Below are 18,145 nucleotides of genomic sequence, written 5' to 3'. Positions count from 1 at the left end.
TTATATAAGAAATTACTTAAATACAAGGATAGATCAAAGTACCTCACCACATTTTTTCTCACTCTATATTATAATTCTGAAGATGTGAAAGTTGGAAGAGAAGTACTTTGAAATTCACAATGTAGACGACAGTTATTTGAGCACACGTACTTCTAGCGACAGAAGCATGAACTACTGGGGAAATTGCACTTGTCTCTTGGTGAATAGTAGAGAGGTTGTAATTGGCTTCTTGTGATCAAAAAAGACAAAACCCGGGTGAAATTCACAGGGAAATGGTAAAGACTGCATAGACCGTAGCACCACTTCAAGGTGGAGCAAATTCTTTGAAGAAGGCAGTCTGAATCTTGCAGATTTGCTACTTGCCGGGCATCCAGTAACAGTAGATTATCACAGCCATTAAAGAGGCAATTTGTAATTATCAACTAATTCATTTTTGAACATATTCAACATTTCAGGCGGAATATGGCCATGAAGGAATTTGTGGCCGACTAATGTCACATGGTTGTGCGCAGATAGCTATAGTCCCAAAAGAAAGTTTTCGATATCTATTACAAGTTTTGCTCTATGGATATCAATATTGAAACCGGAAATACTAGTAAATTTAAACCGGTTCCTGTTCTGGTAGAGTGTTCTTAGTGGTGATTGTATTTTGTCAAGGTCCGTCGACCCTACTGTTCCTTCCCTCTTTTAAGGTCGCGTCATAACTACCCTTCTTTGAAAACCGAAGATGTAGTAAAATCGTGACGTCACCGCGGGAGCAGAAGCAGCTTTCTCCCAAGGTCCTTCTCATTCACCCATGCTTGTTAGTTTGATTTTTGCAGGAAAGCGAATGATTCTTGTTTTCCTGTATTGAGAAAAATTAATTACTGTAGTGTTCGTGTTAGCTTATAAGCATGTCGAATTGTACGATAAGTACTTGCAATCATAGTAGAAATAGTAAGGGTTTCAAAGTTATTTATCAGGTACCGTATTTACTCGCGTAATTTTCGCACTTTTTTAGAGGAAAAAAGTTGTTTTGAAACAAGGGTGCGTAAATTATGCGGGGAAAAAATTAGCTACATCATTCAACATCATCTAATTTTTTTCCCAGTCAAAATAACATGAAAATACGGTACACATTTTCTTTGTAGCAAGAATTGACAACAAACAACTAATTCTAAATTTGTAGAAAAATAACATTAAAAAATTGATTAAGAAGTCGTGTGGCTTCTTACAAATCACTGTCAAATTCTCGCATGCGCAAATTACGCGAGGAAAATAAAATATACAGAAAATGCCCTTCAAAATTGGGATGCGAAAATTATGCGAGGGCGAAAATTACGCGCGTATTTACGGTATTTCCCTCGGATCCTCTGTGAAAAGTTTGGCAAGAGAAATGCTGTCGGAAAGACGCCTTTATAGTTAAAAACACCAGCGTCTATTCCGATCATTTTATTCCCAAAGCTTATAAACGTGATTTAAAACGTGAGTTCCTAAATATTCCACTCAAGAATAAGTTTAAACCGATGTTGTGCCTTCACTGAACTTATCAGTGTCATACGGAACCGTGTTCCTGTAAATAATGAAAGAAATAAGGTAGAAAGCTAGGTGTTAAAAGTAAAAACAAATCAGGCATTTGGGTAGTCAGATGAAATAACTATTATGACCGGAACAAAAAATAACTCTTTATGTTCCGCTTGCTCTGTGGAGAGTGAGGGGCATGAACTAAAGGAATAGCTTTCCTTTTTCCATGAAGAGAACGAGAAACTAAAATTAAATCTTTAAGTTTTACGTCGCATGGTTATGCCGGCTGGTCTAAAGGATACGATGATGATGAGAAATGAATGAAATAGTGGAATAAAGAAAGTGGGAGGAAACAGGAGAACCCCAAGAAAACCGACGCACACGATGTTTGTCCACCATAAAGTTCACTTGGCGCGCAGGGATCGAACCAAAAACGTATGCACCAGAAGTGAACGCTCTACCATTGAGCCACCGCGGCCCAACGAAAAACTAAACTCTGTCAGTATGTACAAAGCCAAAATAATAGTCTATATTTACAAGCGAAGTTAAAAGAATTGGAAAGCAAATATAATAAAGAATTAATTTCAAAGACCGGTTCTAAAATATAATATTGTGATCGTTTCAATAGAGTGGTTAATAACCGGTGGTGGATATATTACGAAAAAATTTTATACAGGGCAAAGTGAATATGCTAATAAATGGCAAGAAAAACTAAGATGGAGTGATTAAGATATTATTCGTGCATTAACACAACGCGCCACAGTGATAAATTATACAATCATCTGCTGTTACATGTTCTAATCCGCGTACCCAATGTGTCGACACTTCGACATTGCATGCAAAAATAACCATTTTCTCGTGGTATTCTTACACCAGTTTTTAAAATTTTGACGGAGCAAGAGTGCTGCTTAAAGCGTGTGAAAAAATTTTCAGTGCTTATATTTGATGAAATGAATGTTAATGGGCGCGTGTCCGATGACGAACAGGTTTACTTAATTTTGGAATGATACAGAAATGTCCAGATAGCAATAATTTGAGGCTTGATAGATGTGTGGAAACAGTCAATGTATGAAGATTTCGATAAGACTATGAGTAAAAACTTAAACTTCGAAATCATATCGAAAGTTGAAGTCTTAGGATTAAACATAGTTGCAATTCTTTCCAAGTTGAATGGTGGCAATGTGAGCCTATGTTGTGGTCTCATTTTACCTTCTTCCCAGTGGATGGAAGAACAAAAAAAAAAAAAAAAAAAAAAAAAAAAAAAGTATTTTGAAAATTTTACAAAAAAAAAAATCGAAAACAAAAGAATGTGACACTTTTATGTTGAAACTATTCGACAAGGCTAGGACATTCTTCAGAATTCGGTTTTTGAATAGAAAAACACGGGAACTTCGGAAGAAGGATGCTTTTAAGATAGTGGATGCAAAGCTATTCTTCAAGTGATGCACAATCCTAAAGTAAGTACGTATTGTATCTGTTTGTAGTCTATTTTTATCGCATTTTAAAATTTGTTTTCCTTTGCAAATCGCTATGGCGGAACATTGGCTTAGCCTACGATATTTGTCCCTGCTTCACCGCGGTGACGTCACACTACAGCTGGAGAAAGTGGCTACGCAGAAACAGCTAGTTATGAAGGGACCTGTAAAAGCGCGGAACAGTAGGGTCGACGGACCTTGGTATTTTGTCTAGTTAGTGTAAGGGTATGCAGCCTGAGACGACTGCAAAAAGTAGCTTGTCCCTATCTGTCATTGTTTTTGTTCTATGGCAGCGTTTCCCAACCGGTGTGCCGCGAGGAAATCGAAACAAATTATTAATTCTATAGGAACCAAATTGCAAGACATAGGGGAAAATGTATATTTGTATTTCACATTACTATGAATCTCTACTATAAATCTACAATTTTAAGTTTCATACTGTGTTACTTTTCTGTACATTCTTAATGTTGAAAAACGTATTTATCATTGTCATGACCATTATTGCTTCTTTATTGTTGCAGACTATTTCGTAACTTGAAATTTTAACATATCATTCAATAAATTCAACAAAGCAAACATGCATATGGGTGTGCCGCGAGAATTCGAGTTACACCTGTAGTGTGCCGCAAGTTGAAAAAGGTTGGGAAACGCTGTTCTATGGCGATAAACATTGAAACCACAACCACTTCCGGTTTGAATAGGGAGTTAATAGAGGAGATGAAGCCTATTCTTGGGGCGCCGAATTCATTGCAAAAAGCAGCTTCTCGACATCTATTACCGTGTATGCTCTGATACCTATCGACGGACGGACGGACATAGCCGTTCTATGCGTAACAATTTAGAAACATTAAACAGGAGTGTCTCCAAATGAGAGTTTTTTCTTCTTACGGCTCGTTTATAAAAGACAAATACAAAACGATGCTAAACTCTACATTTCTATTTTTAATGTTTTAAATAGAGTTACAAACCCACCAGAAAGAAAGAAAAACAAAAGCAAGTTTGTTGTTAAAAGTTACAAAAAATAATTTTCTGATAGCAGACGATTCTGCCAATTAAAATGAGTTTATCCTGGAGACTATGCTTAAATAAAACATTATATTGTAATAAGTATAAACCAGAATGGAACTGAACAGAATCAATACTGGTGAGGCAAATCATGATCCCGCATGCTAACACCCAACCTTCGGTAATTAACCATTAAAATAAAATTTGAAACTGAAGATAAATTTAACATTAAGATAGATGGAAGCATAACTACATAAATAAGGTGGGTGGAAGCATCGAGGATCATTCATTCCTTCAATCACCATCCTGCCGAACATACAATAGATCCGAACATATTACAATAGCAGCTCTCCTGGAAGAAAAAGGAATATGGACTGGAAGTGGTGCTTTCTGTGTAAGCTGTTTCCCAAGTCTATCTTTTCCACACGATATACGCTAGAGCTGTAGGTAGGGTGGCAAATTTGGTATCCCGTGAAGGGGTATTTTAGAAACCACTATACAACTTGATAAATCTTTGTAACATAGAAATATGTCAGCTGTTAATAAATCTTTCTGTTCAAGTTGAACTTAGAAATCTAATTTTGTCATTCAAAAGCAATTTTTTTGTTTTTGGTTCTTTTCTTCAAGTTAAACGCTCAAAACAATTAAAAGTATAAAACAATATTACTAGAGACTGCCAAATGATTCAATGGAAAAGCTTAAGAAGCAAAGAAATATGATGAGCATATTAAATGATTATTTTCGTTTTTGCCAATAACTATAATGTTTAATTAATCAATATAGATCCTATCGTTTAGAACTAATTATCAAAATTATATAATCTAGGGTTATAATTAGTTTGCACTGGCCGAAGGGAAGATATTCATGAGAAGAGGAAATGTATTTATTGCTTTTTTTAAAAAAATCATGTAACTTTATTTCTACAAAAAAAAAAAAAAAAAAAAAAAGACTACACTAATCCGCACAATAGTTAATGAAATGTTCAGTTAGGTACAGTATGCGAACGCTACGTAGATCATTGCATGATTAGCTACGTATGTAGGCCTACAGTTAGTTATTTGTGTAAAGTGCGTTGGCAGTACAAATAAATGTTCTTTTTGTTTAATTTCCTTCTCAGGTGGTGTGACCGCTACAGGATGGGAAACTGGAAAAATGTTATATAACATCTGACGTTGATCGTCCGCTGTTCACGCTTGCTTACGCAACCCCAAATAATCGTGGAAGAAAGTAGACACGTATCATGCATTTTCAATGACAATATTTATACTTAAAGCCGAAGAAGCTGAACTATAATCTCGAAGGAAAACAAGGATAATTTCTCCTACCTTGAAGAAGACGACGAAGAAGAAGAAATTAAATTTGAATCACAGTGGAGAGCAATGTTGTGTCCTTTCTGCAAAATACATTAAACAACTAACATCATGAGATTGTCCTCATTTGTTTGGACAATAGCCAGAAATATTCCCATGCGTCACAGATTGTTGATTTCAAGGGCAATGCGTCTATTTAATAAACAACTCAACAAATCTCACTACGTGATAATTTAGTATTTGATTTGTTAAAATAAATGCAAGGTGTGTAATGATCATACATTCCTTGATGCAAGGCCGTTCATAAAAGAGGACAAGTAAGGGAGCCTGGGTCTCATTACACAGTGGTGATTTCAAAAGGGCTTTCCCAGGGGCAGGGACTTGCTCTCAAAGGGGATGAAAGTACCAAAGTACCGCAAAAATACTTGTAATTCACTTTGAGCACAATTGGAGACATACCCTAGGAAGGGATTTTGTATTCTAGAGGGAGATTTCTTCCGTGGTCTCCTTTGAAATCATAAGTATCATTACGAATCAGACTATGTAAAATTTCCGATTGCTACGAAAAAGATTTTTTAAAAAAGAATTGTTGGTGATTTTGTGAAGAAAGTTGCTAATCGTTGACATCATATAGCAAATATACAAAATCATCAATATGTAATATCGATTATCGCAAACTGAAACACAAATGTTGCGTTGCGTTGACGAAAACTAATATGGAATAGGATTCAAATTGCATAAATTACGGTTGTTTTAAGTGAAACAATTTAATTGCGATACATTTGAATTATATTCCCTTTTCGAAAAAAATATGGGAAAATCAATTTATAAAGATATAAGTCACCTAAACAAAAGCCTAATTACAGTAGGGCTCTGCTTTTCTTTGGAACTCCCATTTTCTTTGGGCGGCTCTGCTTAATGTCAGTGCATCATGAGTAGGGCTCAGAAATTGAAGACCTAAAAATTGCCTAAAAAGGGCCTATAAAAAGACCTAAAAATATCTTTAAAAAAAGGACCGAAAAATTGGGGGAAGGCGTAAAAATAAGATCCAATTCAATTAGAATTACATATTTAATGAATATAATGCTCAAGAAATACAAGCTTCTAATAGGTTAACGTTCTGCCCTTCTTCCACAAACTGAAGTACAAAGTAAAATAAAACATCTCCACCCTCATCCCCCCTTGCTGGAGGACATTGTTACACCTATCTGACTTGTGATTGTTGCAGATCTGACCTTATCAGTCCAGTCGTTGAAGAATATATTATCATTGGAATTTTGTTTATTAAAGAAAAGGGGCCGTATGCAGAGTCATTTTGACGCGTGATTAGTGTCATACTAAAGAGTTCGACTAACATAAGGTTCCTGTAGTAGTCAGGCCTTTAGTATGACTCTAATCATATGTAAAAACATCTCTGCCTTATACGGACGATGTTTAAGAGATGTTTAAGAGGTGGTGGTGATTCGAGCTAATGGCCAGTAAATTTATTGTCGAAAGATGAAGTGCAAAAAATACATTAAGACCTATGAAAACTTAAAAAAAAGCCGAAAAAGGAAAAAAAGGGACAAAAACCACCATTTTCTGGCCTACAATGACCCAAAATGAACATATATGATATTAAGCCTTGTCTTCGGGCACTCGTAAAAAAGAAAATTTTTCCTCAACTTCCGGGCCCTAATAATGAGTAAATACTACAAATAATATGAATTAAAATTTGTTGAGATACTCTTCAATATCAATTACAAATTCATTTAAATTTCACATGATTTAGAAGAGCTTGATAGAAGAAAAACGTTTGATAGACTATATTTTATTTGAGGTACATATATAGAGTCAGTACATCAAACCCTATTGCTGCTAATTCTGTTTTATGAAACCTGGAAGTACTATAAACCCAGATATTTCCTGATGCGAGCGGTTACCCAATTATCATTGTTCTGAGCATAGGCGCCGACTTTAAGGGGGGGAAAGGACCCTTTTGCCCCCCCCCAATATTTAAAGGTGGGGTCCTCGCCCCCCCAATATAATCCAGTTTAGGAAAAAATAACAAAGAGGAGTAAGAATGTCTGTCGTAAACTTCGTAGTACCTTTAATTCAATATTAGGAACAGCCTTCTTATTCGATAGAAAACACCACTTTCAAAGTTGTGTTTAATAGAGCACTGAAGCTTCAACCATCACTATCGCAGCACTGATATGACAAGAGAAGATCAATGTGGTGCGCAAACTTGCAGTGAAGTTCCCAAATTTTGAACTTGAATTTGTTTTAGGCAAATTTGATTTAGGTCGTGAATTTCGCAGCGGAGCGGATGGAGCGGACCGAGATCCTGTGGGGGAGGGGCTTTCATCAAGCAGTTGATAGAAAACGTCTGAATATGATGATATATTTATTCATTGTTTGCCCCCATCGGCGCAAATCTGTCTTCAACATTGGGAGGACGGGTGTATATATAAGCGATGTTCAAAATATTTATGAAGTCCAAAAACAATGCTATGAAGGATCAGGGGAGCAGAGTTGTCTTCAGTGGCGTATAGGGTGCTATCGGGCTCAAGCTCCTCCGTAATAAATTTGTTAGTTTTTCGCATTCCACTTAGAATAATAATAATCAATAATTCTTCAGAATTTCATTGACTTTCCATTTTCTTATGCTCTTTGTTCAGAAATAATACTGTATTTGCTAAATTTCATATAATGTAAGAATTGCGTCCTCTTTTTCTTTCTTTCCTCCTCTCTACTTTTCTGTTTCTTTTTCTTGATGTTACTTTCTTTCGTTTCGCCTATCATACTTACGACCGTTGTCAGTTGTAATTCAAGTCGGCCGTCATCAGTAACACCAAAACTAAGAGGAGTTTATAAGCGAAACTGATATTCCACACCAACTTGCGCAGATATCAACATAACGTGACTTTAGTTATTATAGCAAAGGAAAAATTATTTCGTTTTGTTATTTTAAAAAGAAGCAAATGTTTCAATTAAAGAAAATTACAGCGGGGGAATAATTAGCCCGGAAAATTAGGTAGGCCAAGGGTATACTTCCTTTTTCTTCTATGGATAGAATAAAAGGTGAGATTCACTCCTAAATTTTTATATTATACCATATAGGATTGATCGGTCTGCAATTCTTGCCATTAAAATTCGAATTTATGCATAAATTAAAATACATTTAATTCTCAAACTCAGGTGGGCAAGTGCCCACTTCCTTCCCTGTTTTGGACATAGCCCCTCGAAACAAAATGCTAAAGGCGCCACTGGTTGTCTTCAACATTGGAAGTGGGCAGATTTGAAACTTATTCTATGGAAGGGAGATAAAACCCATATTACGGTAAGGGGCTGCAGTGGCTCATTGGTAGAGCGTTCACCTCTGGTGCATGGGGTCCCGGGTTCAAACCCTGCTCCCTCGAAGTGAACTTTGTAGTGGACAAACACCATATGCGTGGGTTTATTCGGGGTTCTCCCGTTTCCTCCCACTGTTCTACCATTTCATTCATTTCTCATTATCACAGTCTCCTTTAGCCCAGCCAGCATAACCGTGGGACATAAAACTCAAAGATTTTCATATTACGATAGATGAATCTGATTTCTGAGGTGAACATGTAGAGTATATCATATATTAAGCGATGTAGATGAAGTAGTAGTAGTCATATCCGTATTACAAATCACTGCTGTGAACACATTCTGAAATCTGAATACATGCATATTTATAATTGGTATGTTTCCAATTAGGCATCAACAATGATCCGCGTTAAAATTTTGGACACTTGTTTTATAATAATATAAATAATGAGATCCCCAAAACTAGAAAGAAAGAAAATATGTTTGACGCAACAAAACTCTTATTTGAGCAAAATGATGATAATAGCATTACAGGAATCGTTACAGAAATCTTATGCATGCCATATACTCTTTAGTTAACAGGTGTAACCTTAAGATTACGGAGAAAAATATTCCAGCAATTAAATTCTTTTCTTTGCTTACGAAGCATGAGTAGATGCCTAGGCTGATACTACAAATAGATGGAATGCGCGTTTACTTAAAAGATGGGTTCTACTGACATAGGGTAGTCTATATACTCTTCTTGTGCTAGGGCCTAGGGGAGAGGAGGAAATAAGATTTCACATCGGGTTACATCCCGCACAGTCGCACACCTTCATTTTCATTAAAAATGGAAAAGCCAACAGAAATCAATTCTATCTCACTTTTCTTTGAGGCAGTCGGACACAAATGATCACGCTTATCTGCAAAAAGCACTTTTCAAATCGGATTATTGGGGGAGCCTCCAGTTCCAATGTTGGGGGGACATGTCTCCCAATTTTTCCGGGATTTGTGCCCGTGCCTACAGCTGAGACAATTTTCCGGAATGAGGAGAGGGGCATATTTTCCTCTGGCATTTATTGCAATTTGTGCCCAAGTAGCGGATGTGGAATTAATACATATTAATGAGACTACTAAACGCACTACAGCATGAAGTTCAGTTTGAACTACTACAGAATACGATTCTTTCTTTAAAAAAAAATGTAAATGTGCCGGTAAAAGCCAAAAGAAATCAATTCCATCTCATATTCCTTTATGGCAGACGGACACAAATCATAACACTTATCCCAAAAAGCACTTTTCACTTCAGATTATTGGGGGGATTGTCCCTCCAGATCCAAGATTGGGGGAACATGTCCCTCTCATCCTCCCGGGATTTGCGCCAGTGGCCCCCCCAATATTTTCTTCAAGTCGGCGCCTATGGTTCTGAGCCAACATTGAGAGTCAAGAGTTCAAAGCGCGTACGACTGTGGAGTCATGCTCAGTACAGGACCTAGTTACACAAAAGATAGAATAATCAAAGTAGAAGAATTAAATTTAACGTCATGTAATAACGCTTTTTAGATGAAATTATATACAAAAAAAAAAAAAAAAAAGCTGACAAGAGATTAGAGTATCCCAGGCAGGAATCCTAAATCATATCGACGAAAGTTTAAATTTCGTTGCTATAAATTAAGGGAAAAAAGATTCATATAGTTTCACAAAGTTGCATATAAGAAATAGTGCATTCGGTAATGTTTATTCTTTTAGCTTCTAACAATAAAATTTAGAAAATTTTACTGATATAACTTCCCTCAACAGCCGCCACTGATCCCAGGATAACTCTGCACATATATATATTTTTTCTCACCTGAAACTATTAACGTCTGAACTTAAAAATCTCCATTCCTGAAGTGAGCATTCGGAGCTATAGTCATTCTCTATTAGGTTAACCAGAAAATAATTCAAAATAGTAATAATAAATAATAATTCAGTTTATAAAAAATCTTCATTGTGTCCTAAGGTTGGCAATACTCGTAGATATTGCCATCTGCAGCTGGGACCAAGCATGCCCGTATCCACGGGGGACTAGGGTGGGCCGGGGCCCCCTAAATTTTCACTGCCCCCCTAAAATTTTTACGGTAGGCTTGCAAATGAACTATAATATGATAATGAACTATAATATGGTTGGGTTGGCCCCCCTAACTTCTACCGGGTCCCCCTACATTTTTGGACTGGCTACGGACCTGGGGCCAAGGGTGAAGTTGCCTCATAATTTTTTTGAAAAATATTTCATTCTTGAACTACATGTCAAAACATTCTAATTTGTTCTCACGTACTAGATTACTTAATATATTTATATTAAATACTATAGTAGGACTATAGTTTATTTACTCTACTTAACGAAGATATGTGGGTAAATAATTCTTGTTTTATATGATGTATTATTCGCACGTGTACATCAAAGTGTGCTTGTATTCGCGATTGTGCTTCTGTGTCCTTCTTCTGCCCCCTCCTTGGAATAAACAGCTATGCGGGCATCCCTGCTCGTAGAACTTCATCATGAAGTTCTACATATGAGGAAAGTGTTAGAAGAATCAATTGGATTCTCTTTTTCTAAGACTCCTAGTTTTGCTATTGTATCACAATCACTATAGGTATTCTGCCATTATTAGATCATTTGCCGCAGCTGAAAAGCTTCTATGTTCCACAGTATTCAGATATCCTCTTCGTCTTTTCTGTTTTGATACCATCCATCAACTGCGGCCTTCTTCGCTCTCTCGCTCTCTTTCCTGTCTACATACCTTTAACACGTCCCTCATGGTACAGTTTCTTCTCAACCAATGTCCTAACCAGTTTTTCTTTCACTTTACAGTAACATCTGTAACTGTTCTTCTCTACTAATTCTAATACCCTCTCATTCGTTTTCCGCTCGACGCAATTAATTTTCTCCATTTTTGTCCACACCCACATTTTGGAAAGCTTTCACTTTTTTTAGTCGGTTTTGCATAATGGTCATGTCTCTGCTCTATACAGTAAAATACTCCAAGCGAAGTATTTTATGAGCTTTCACTCAACACTTTATGAAGGACCCGCAAAATAGACTTTTCTTCCCCCTAAAGGCTTCTTTTGCCATTTTTTATCCTTGTTTTCATCATCACTATTAATACCACACAGCTGTTGATTCACCTGTTCTATTTTCTCCCCTCCTATTTCTACACTTGACACTGACCGCTTCGTTCCAATTACCTTGGCTTTTGTCTTTCTATCATTTTTATTTATTCCATACTCTTCATAGTTCTTCTTCAAGTTTCGTAACATCTTGATATTCTTTTCAGATTCTGGAAACAGTATACACCTAATCATTCTATCTCCAACCGAAATACTGTCTTCATTATGTAGGCTCTTCTTCACAATCTCTTCTAGATAGATATTAAATAACATTGGCGAGGGACAACATGCACTCTCCTCTGACATTTCCTCTCCTATTCTAATACCCAAACTGTTCCTCCTCTATTTCTTTATTTGTTTCTCCATGCAACCTTCTGTTCAGTATTTGAAGCATAATTTCTGCTGCATACGACATGAGACTAATAGTTCTATAGTCCTCATATCTCTCTGGGTTCGATTTCTTAGCCATTGGTATTATGATAGTCTTCACGAAATCATTTGGTCACTCTCTTGTTTCATACATTTCATACAGAGTCGGAACAATTCTTTCTTTCCCTTGTCTCCCATATTTCTAATAAATTAAATTAGTATATTATCAACTCTGGTTGTCTTTCCATTCCTAATTTCGAATACAGCGTGTTTTCAAACTCGTCCTGAAGAATATAAACCCTTTTATCATTCTCTCGTATTTCATTTTCTACTTCAACATTTAGGCCACGTGATTTATCCCCACAAGTCCTATCTTCCTAAGACTTCACTCCTTTTGCAGACTACTTTCTATTTTTATTTTCTACTGCGATCGTAATACTTTATTGTTTCCTCATATTTCCCAGTTCTTCCTAAATCTTCAATGTCCTCTAATTTTATTTGGTAAAACTTTTCTTTTGCTCTGTCTGTTTGACTTTGTAACTCGTTGTTTAACTTCCTGTACATCTTTCTGTCCTATTTTGTATTAACTTGTTTCCACTCCCTCCTTTACTTCATATTCTGCAACATTTGTTCTATAATCCATGGTCTATTAACCATTTCGTGTTCAGGATTCAGAGATATGTTGCACTCATGAGGAATTTTGGAGCACTGTTCAATTTGAAGCTTCTAGCTTAGCAGTTTGCTTTAAGCGTTGATCAGTCAGTCAGTTAGGACATCAACTTTTATTCATATGTAAAGATTACTTACTATCATTTTCATCAGCCTATGTGATAAAATCTTAGGGGTAGATTAACTATTCGTTATTCCAATATAATATAAGCCGTGATCAGCTAGTTTTCCTGTAACCATTGGACACTCAAATTTCAGCACAATTTGAAACGTTTTATAAACATTATTAGTTTTCCAACATTTTGCAAGCAATTAATTACCCCCTTTCTTGAATTATTATACTGTTTATTAAGTTATTTCATTTAAAAAAAACTTATTCGATGTAACTAGGGTTACCATATGACAAGCTTATAAAAAAAAAGTACATTTTTAACGTTCATAAAAAGATGTACAGAGTTTACCGGAAAATGTATACGCTGTTTAAGAAAAAAACTATATATCATATTTCTTAATTACGTTTAATTATTGTTCAAACATGTGCTACAAACCTTCAAGTAAGCATAAGTTTACATTAGATGTTCAAAATGTTGGCTGTTACAGAGGCATGTGCATCGGTCCCCATTAATACATTGACCCTTGTACCTGCTGCGACCGCTCGTCGTTCTATGCGCCTCAAACTTGTCAACAATGCGTTTGGTTGTTAGAGGGGTTGGTGGTTCGGTACCAAACTCTCCTCTCTACTGACGCTGCACTTCGATGGCATTCCCAAATCTGATAAAATACTTCAAAACGTACTTACGATGCTCGAACGTTAAGCGTGCTCCTGTCATTTTCTTATCTCACTAACCATGCTGACTGTACCGACATCTGTTGAGCGTGAAATCGTACTACAACATATTTTAACTGAAAACAATGCCGACATGTGTTAGGCGAAAAACCACACTACAACATACTTAAATTTCAGAACAGTTGTCAATGCCAGTATCCTGATATAGGATGACAAAGAATGTACACATTTTTCCGGCGGACTCTATATATTCTAGTACAAGCAAAATGCCTGTTTATGGAAGAGAAGGGTAAGGTTTATAGGATATAAAATACCAAACAAAGTGCTAATAATGTTCAAAAGTTATATACAAATCTGTCGGCACTTTTCCCGTGATGATTGGACAACTTACTTCGGTGTCTTTTTATGTATTGAGAAAAAACATTATTTAAAATCCCCCTTTTTCCCCTTAGAAGCGAAGTTTATGGACACGTTTTCAATTATTTTTACTGAGGAGCTTATATATCTCCTTAATTTGAGGGACTCTTAGCATAAATTTTAAATCCCTCTTCCTCCTTAAGAGACCCATCTTACTCAATGTGACATGATAAAAAATCTAGTTCGAGATAGATATTAACTGTGATCCAAAATTTGTATCAAATGGTTCAAGAACTCCCTCGTGGTGATATGGTTAACGTATGCGCATTTGGTTCAGAAGGTGCGAGTTCGATTCCCGTTGGAAGCTCTCGTAGTTTGGATCCCATGTTAAGCTGTTGGTCCACGTCTCGTACATCCTCGGTGCTGAACGGAACACCAAATCAACGAATCAAATGGTTCAACAGTGTAGATTTGCATAGCAGACAAAGTTATATTCACTTCATATATAAGACGATTACGAATTTTGAAGTAGCTCCCAAAAAGAGTATATTTCCCTGTTTTCCTAACTCTCCAGACCATCTGTAAGGCCTCATAAAAGATTACGTTCGGATAAAAGAGGACTTCTTAATTGTAGTGACATGTCATCTTCGAAAAAGCAATATATTTTTAAAATTATTCTAGTGACCATGCGGTTAACATGTATGATATCAGATCGCATCGATTCTCATAGAGCAGATCACAGAGAAACATATCCTTGTTAAATAAGAGCGAGAGGTAACACAATTCATAACAAAATAAACAATAATTAATAATTATTTTAACATTGAGTGTATTTTTCACATTACACATCTCTCTCATGTAAGAAAACGATAGAATAACAGATAGAACGCCAGTGATACTTTGTTAAATTTTGTTGAAAAGTATTACGATGAATACTTACATACAGTCTTTTCTCTACTTTCATCTCGTATTGATTTGTTTGGTGAGTGAGTGTATTTCGTCTTTTTAAAGTTGCGAGATTCAAAGGTTCATTCAACTCATAATAACTTACACTTTCTCCATCTCGCAAATATATGTACGGACACCGAACTTAAATGCAACTTATTATGAGAAGTGTATGCACATGGTTAATTTACGTCCTAGTGCAAATTTGCCTACATGCTATACAGAAATCTAACGTGTTCAGAAGCATTTATATTATAATTCAGCCTTGAAATTTACTCACATTCAAATCTTCTTTACACAAACACTGTTATTCTATTTCTATTACACGCAACACAACATGGATACAGACTGGGAAGAAATCATGTTAATTGGCTTTATTTAAAGAACCGTTGCCTTTACAATGACCTTGGTATTTACACGCAAATAACAGCAACCTATGTTATCAGTGTTATTCTAAGAGATGATTATACATATTTTATTCATTATTGTTCGTTATAATGCTTCATTTGCTACTACACTGAGAAATATAAAGGTAATTCCTCCTGTTGGTTATCTATTTATTATCGCACAATTGAAAAATATATATTAGTGATAGTATTAGGTAGATTTTAACGCAAAGATTTATTATTATTATTATTATTATTATTATTATTATTATTATTATTATTATTATTATTATTATTATTATTATTATTATTATTATTATTATTATTAACAACAATAATAATAAATTCACTGCTGAACATTAGAACTGTAATGCCGGAAAAGACATCAGAATAGGATTGTCAGATTTTTCAGAGGAAAGAAAAGGAATATTTTATGATTTTTAGGAGAAAAAAAATTCAGAATTTACATATAACTAGACATCGGATTTTTATGCAAATGCATCTTTTGTTTGCTTATATACATCTGTGTTAAACTTGATAGGGGTTTCTAACAACAATAATACAGCTCGAATTTGAAGTGTTATAATGCATATAGATGCATATTTCAAAGGTTAGAACATATATTAATATTTAAGAGCATATTCAACATATTCTATAAGCTTTTATTTCAGATGTATGCTTATGATAGGGAATAAATCGAGTTTTAACTTGTATTTCCAACGCATTTACATGTCTATCCAACAGAACGACTTTTTGCATGGGAGGATAGCCGAAAGCCTAGTTTATGGAGGACCAATAATATTAGCAATTGATCAGCAGACACTTACAATTGCTAAGACGTTACGAGAAATCTGATAATGATAAAGACATTGCAATATCGTGTCGATCAATTCAGAAACAAGAGACTCGAGGAATGTTGCTCAGTGAATACTTAGCTCTAGTTGATGAAGTTCGACACAAGCTTCAGTCAGCTCCTAGTGAATTCTTGAGCTCTGTGGAAAAATAAATTGACTGGTGTTATTGCCAGACATTCCAACTACAAAACAATTGAAGCCATGGGAAAATATCTTCAAGGATTGAATTTCAGCTTGCCTGGCCCTGGCTACAAATGTCACAAACTGATACCAATAAGTGAAGAGAAGCATCTTGTGATATATTGTAAGGCTAAGTACGAGAATGAATAAATCCTTTAAAAGATTTTTTTGTACAGTGGAAACGCGTAAAAAAAAAAAAAAGTAAGGCTCGTATTAATTCGTGTACAGAAAATGCACTTTACAATACAAATGTGAAGGAAAACTAGAGATCGTGTTCTCATATCACTGTGTTCATTTTAATTTTAATCTCATAATTTGTATCTGTTTTTAAAAATTAAGTGACTGTCATAAAAACAAATTCTGAAGAGAAGTCCCTGAAAGACAAAGTACACTTTCGAAATCATATTTTACCAACAAAACTTTGTCACCACTATGCTGCATGTTTGAAAATGATCTTTATTACTGCATTGATGGTGCATATTAAGTGCATATTTTAACACATTTAACAACAATAGTTGCATGCATATTTCATGAATTTTAAGTGCATAAAAATCCCATGTCTAAATATAACAAACACATACACGTTTTCACACAGTAACGTAGAATAATGTTAATCTCAAAGTGATGCAGATTCATTACAACGAATTGCAACAAAAAAACATAAAAACCTATATTACGATTCCCAATGGAAACTCATGTGGTTCGGATCCCACGTTAAACCGCAGATGCTCGTCTCTTATAACCTCGGTGCTGAAAGGGACGCTAAACTCAAATCCAACTGAGTATATTACAAATATCTTTGTTGCTTCTACAAGTAAATATTGTTTCAGTGAAGAATTTACATCTTTTAATAGTCTCACATCTTTTTTCTATACGTTAAAGATGTCCATGCAGGACATATCGAAATTCACAAGTACCGATTCCTGAGATCAGTATATCATGATCAATCGAAACTGCGATGTGATGGCGACTATGTTGACAGGGGGTCTAAGATGATAACACCAAACTAGTCTTGAACATAACATTGGGGGGGAGGCAGGTTAAGTGGGAGATAAGAGCTTAACTGTTACATTTTCTCTCTGAATGCTAATTTACAACGTTGCATTCAGTTGTTAACATTATGTGAGACATCAGTTCCTTTAATTAAAAAAAAAAAAAAAAAAAAAACTAACCTATATAAAACTTGTATAAAGCGTCAAGGACTATCATTTCTCTTATTTTTTAAAATAAGGAAATAGTTTTAAGTGAAAAATAAAACGTATGACGTAAAATTGCCCCAAAACGTAAAACTTACAGGAAAAATTTTAAATCAAGCAATCCTACTTTGAAACGATCCGACATTTGCGGATTATCACACCACAGTTAGCAGGAATATAGCTGAACAACGGACTTGATTACTGGCAGAATTTGAAATTAAAATTAAAATAGTATTAAAACCCATTATATCAGTTATATCCAAATAACCGATTATGTATAAGTGCGGTTTTGTGAAAGTAGAAAGAAAATGAGGAAAGATAGGAAGGAGATAAGTGGGAGAGAAAATGATGGAAGTGTTTTATCTACATCATCACACTGTCCAACAATGAGTCTAATGGAGAAATAAATTCCATTTCCATTCACTTCTCATACGCGTTACTACGTTTATAATGAAACGTTATTCACCTATCGTTACCTTGTTGAAGCCTATTTGGTTCCACTTCCGCGGTTACAGAATGAAGCCGTTTTCCAACAGGATAATGTACGACCGCGCATGTACAGGATATCTGACAATTTCAAAAGACGCAATGTTCAACTGCATCCTTGGTCCGGACGTTCATCTTGCCTGTCGCCTACTAAATATATC

The 18,145-nt window shown here is 35.5% G+C and overlaps 1 protein-coding gene across 2 annotated transcripts in view; it reads right to left on the bottom strand.

Moving 5' to 3' along the window:
- LOC145677824 (lysosomal acid glucosylceramidase-like) overlaps positions 1–18,145 on the bottom strand; it is a 111,904-nt gene that overhangs the window by 53,042 nt on the left and 40,717 nt on the right. The window contains exon 1 of one of the 2 annotated variants that reach the window (XM_081748147.1): positions 5,309–5,448. The exons of the other annotated variant lie outside the window; for it this stretch is intronic. The gene's annotated coding sequence lies outside the window, so the exon portion shown is untranslated. Of the gene's footprint in view, positions 1–5,308; positions 5,449–18,145 lie in introns of those variants that run through there. 2 annotated transcript variants of the gene reach the window in all.

Source organism: Thermobia domestica, chromosome 2 (assembly GCF_964235325.1).
Source record: "Thermobia domestica chromosome 2, izTheDome1.hap1.1, whole genome shotgun sequence".
Classification (NCBI taxonomy): Eukaryota; Metazoa; Arthropoda; class Insecta; order Zygentoma; family Lepismatidae; genus Thermobia; species Thermobia domestica.
Note: the sequence above shows the minus strand (reverse complement) of the source record. Positions and strands in the feature narration are given on the sequence as shown.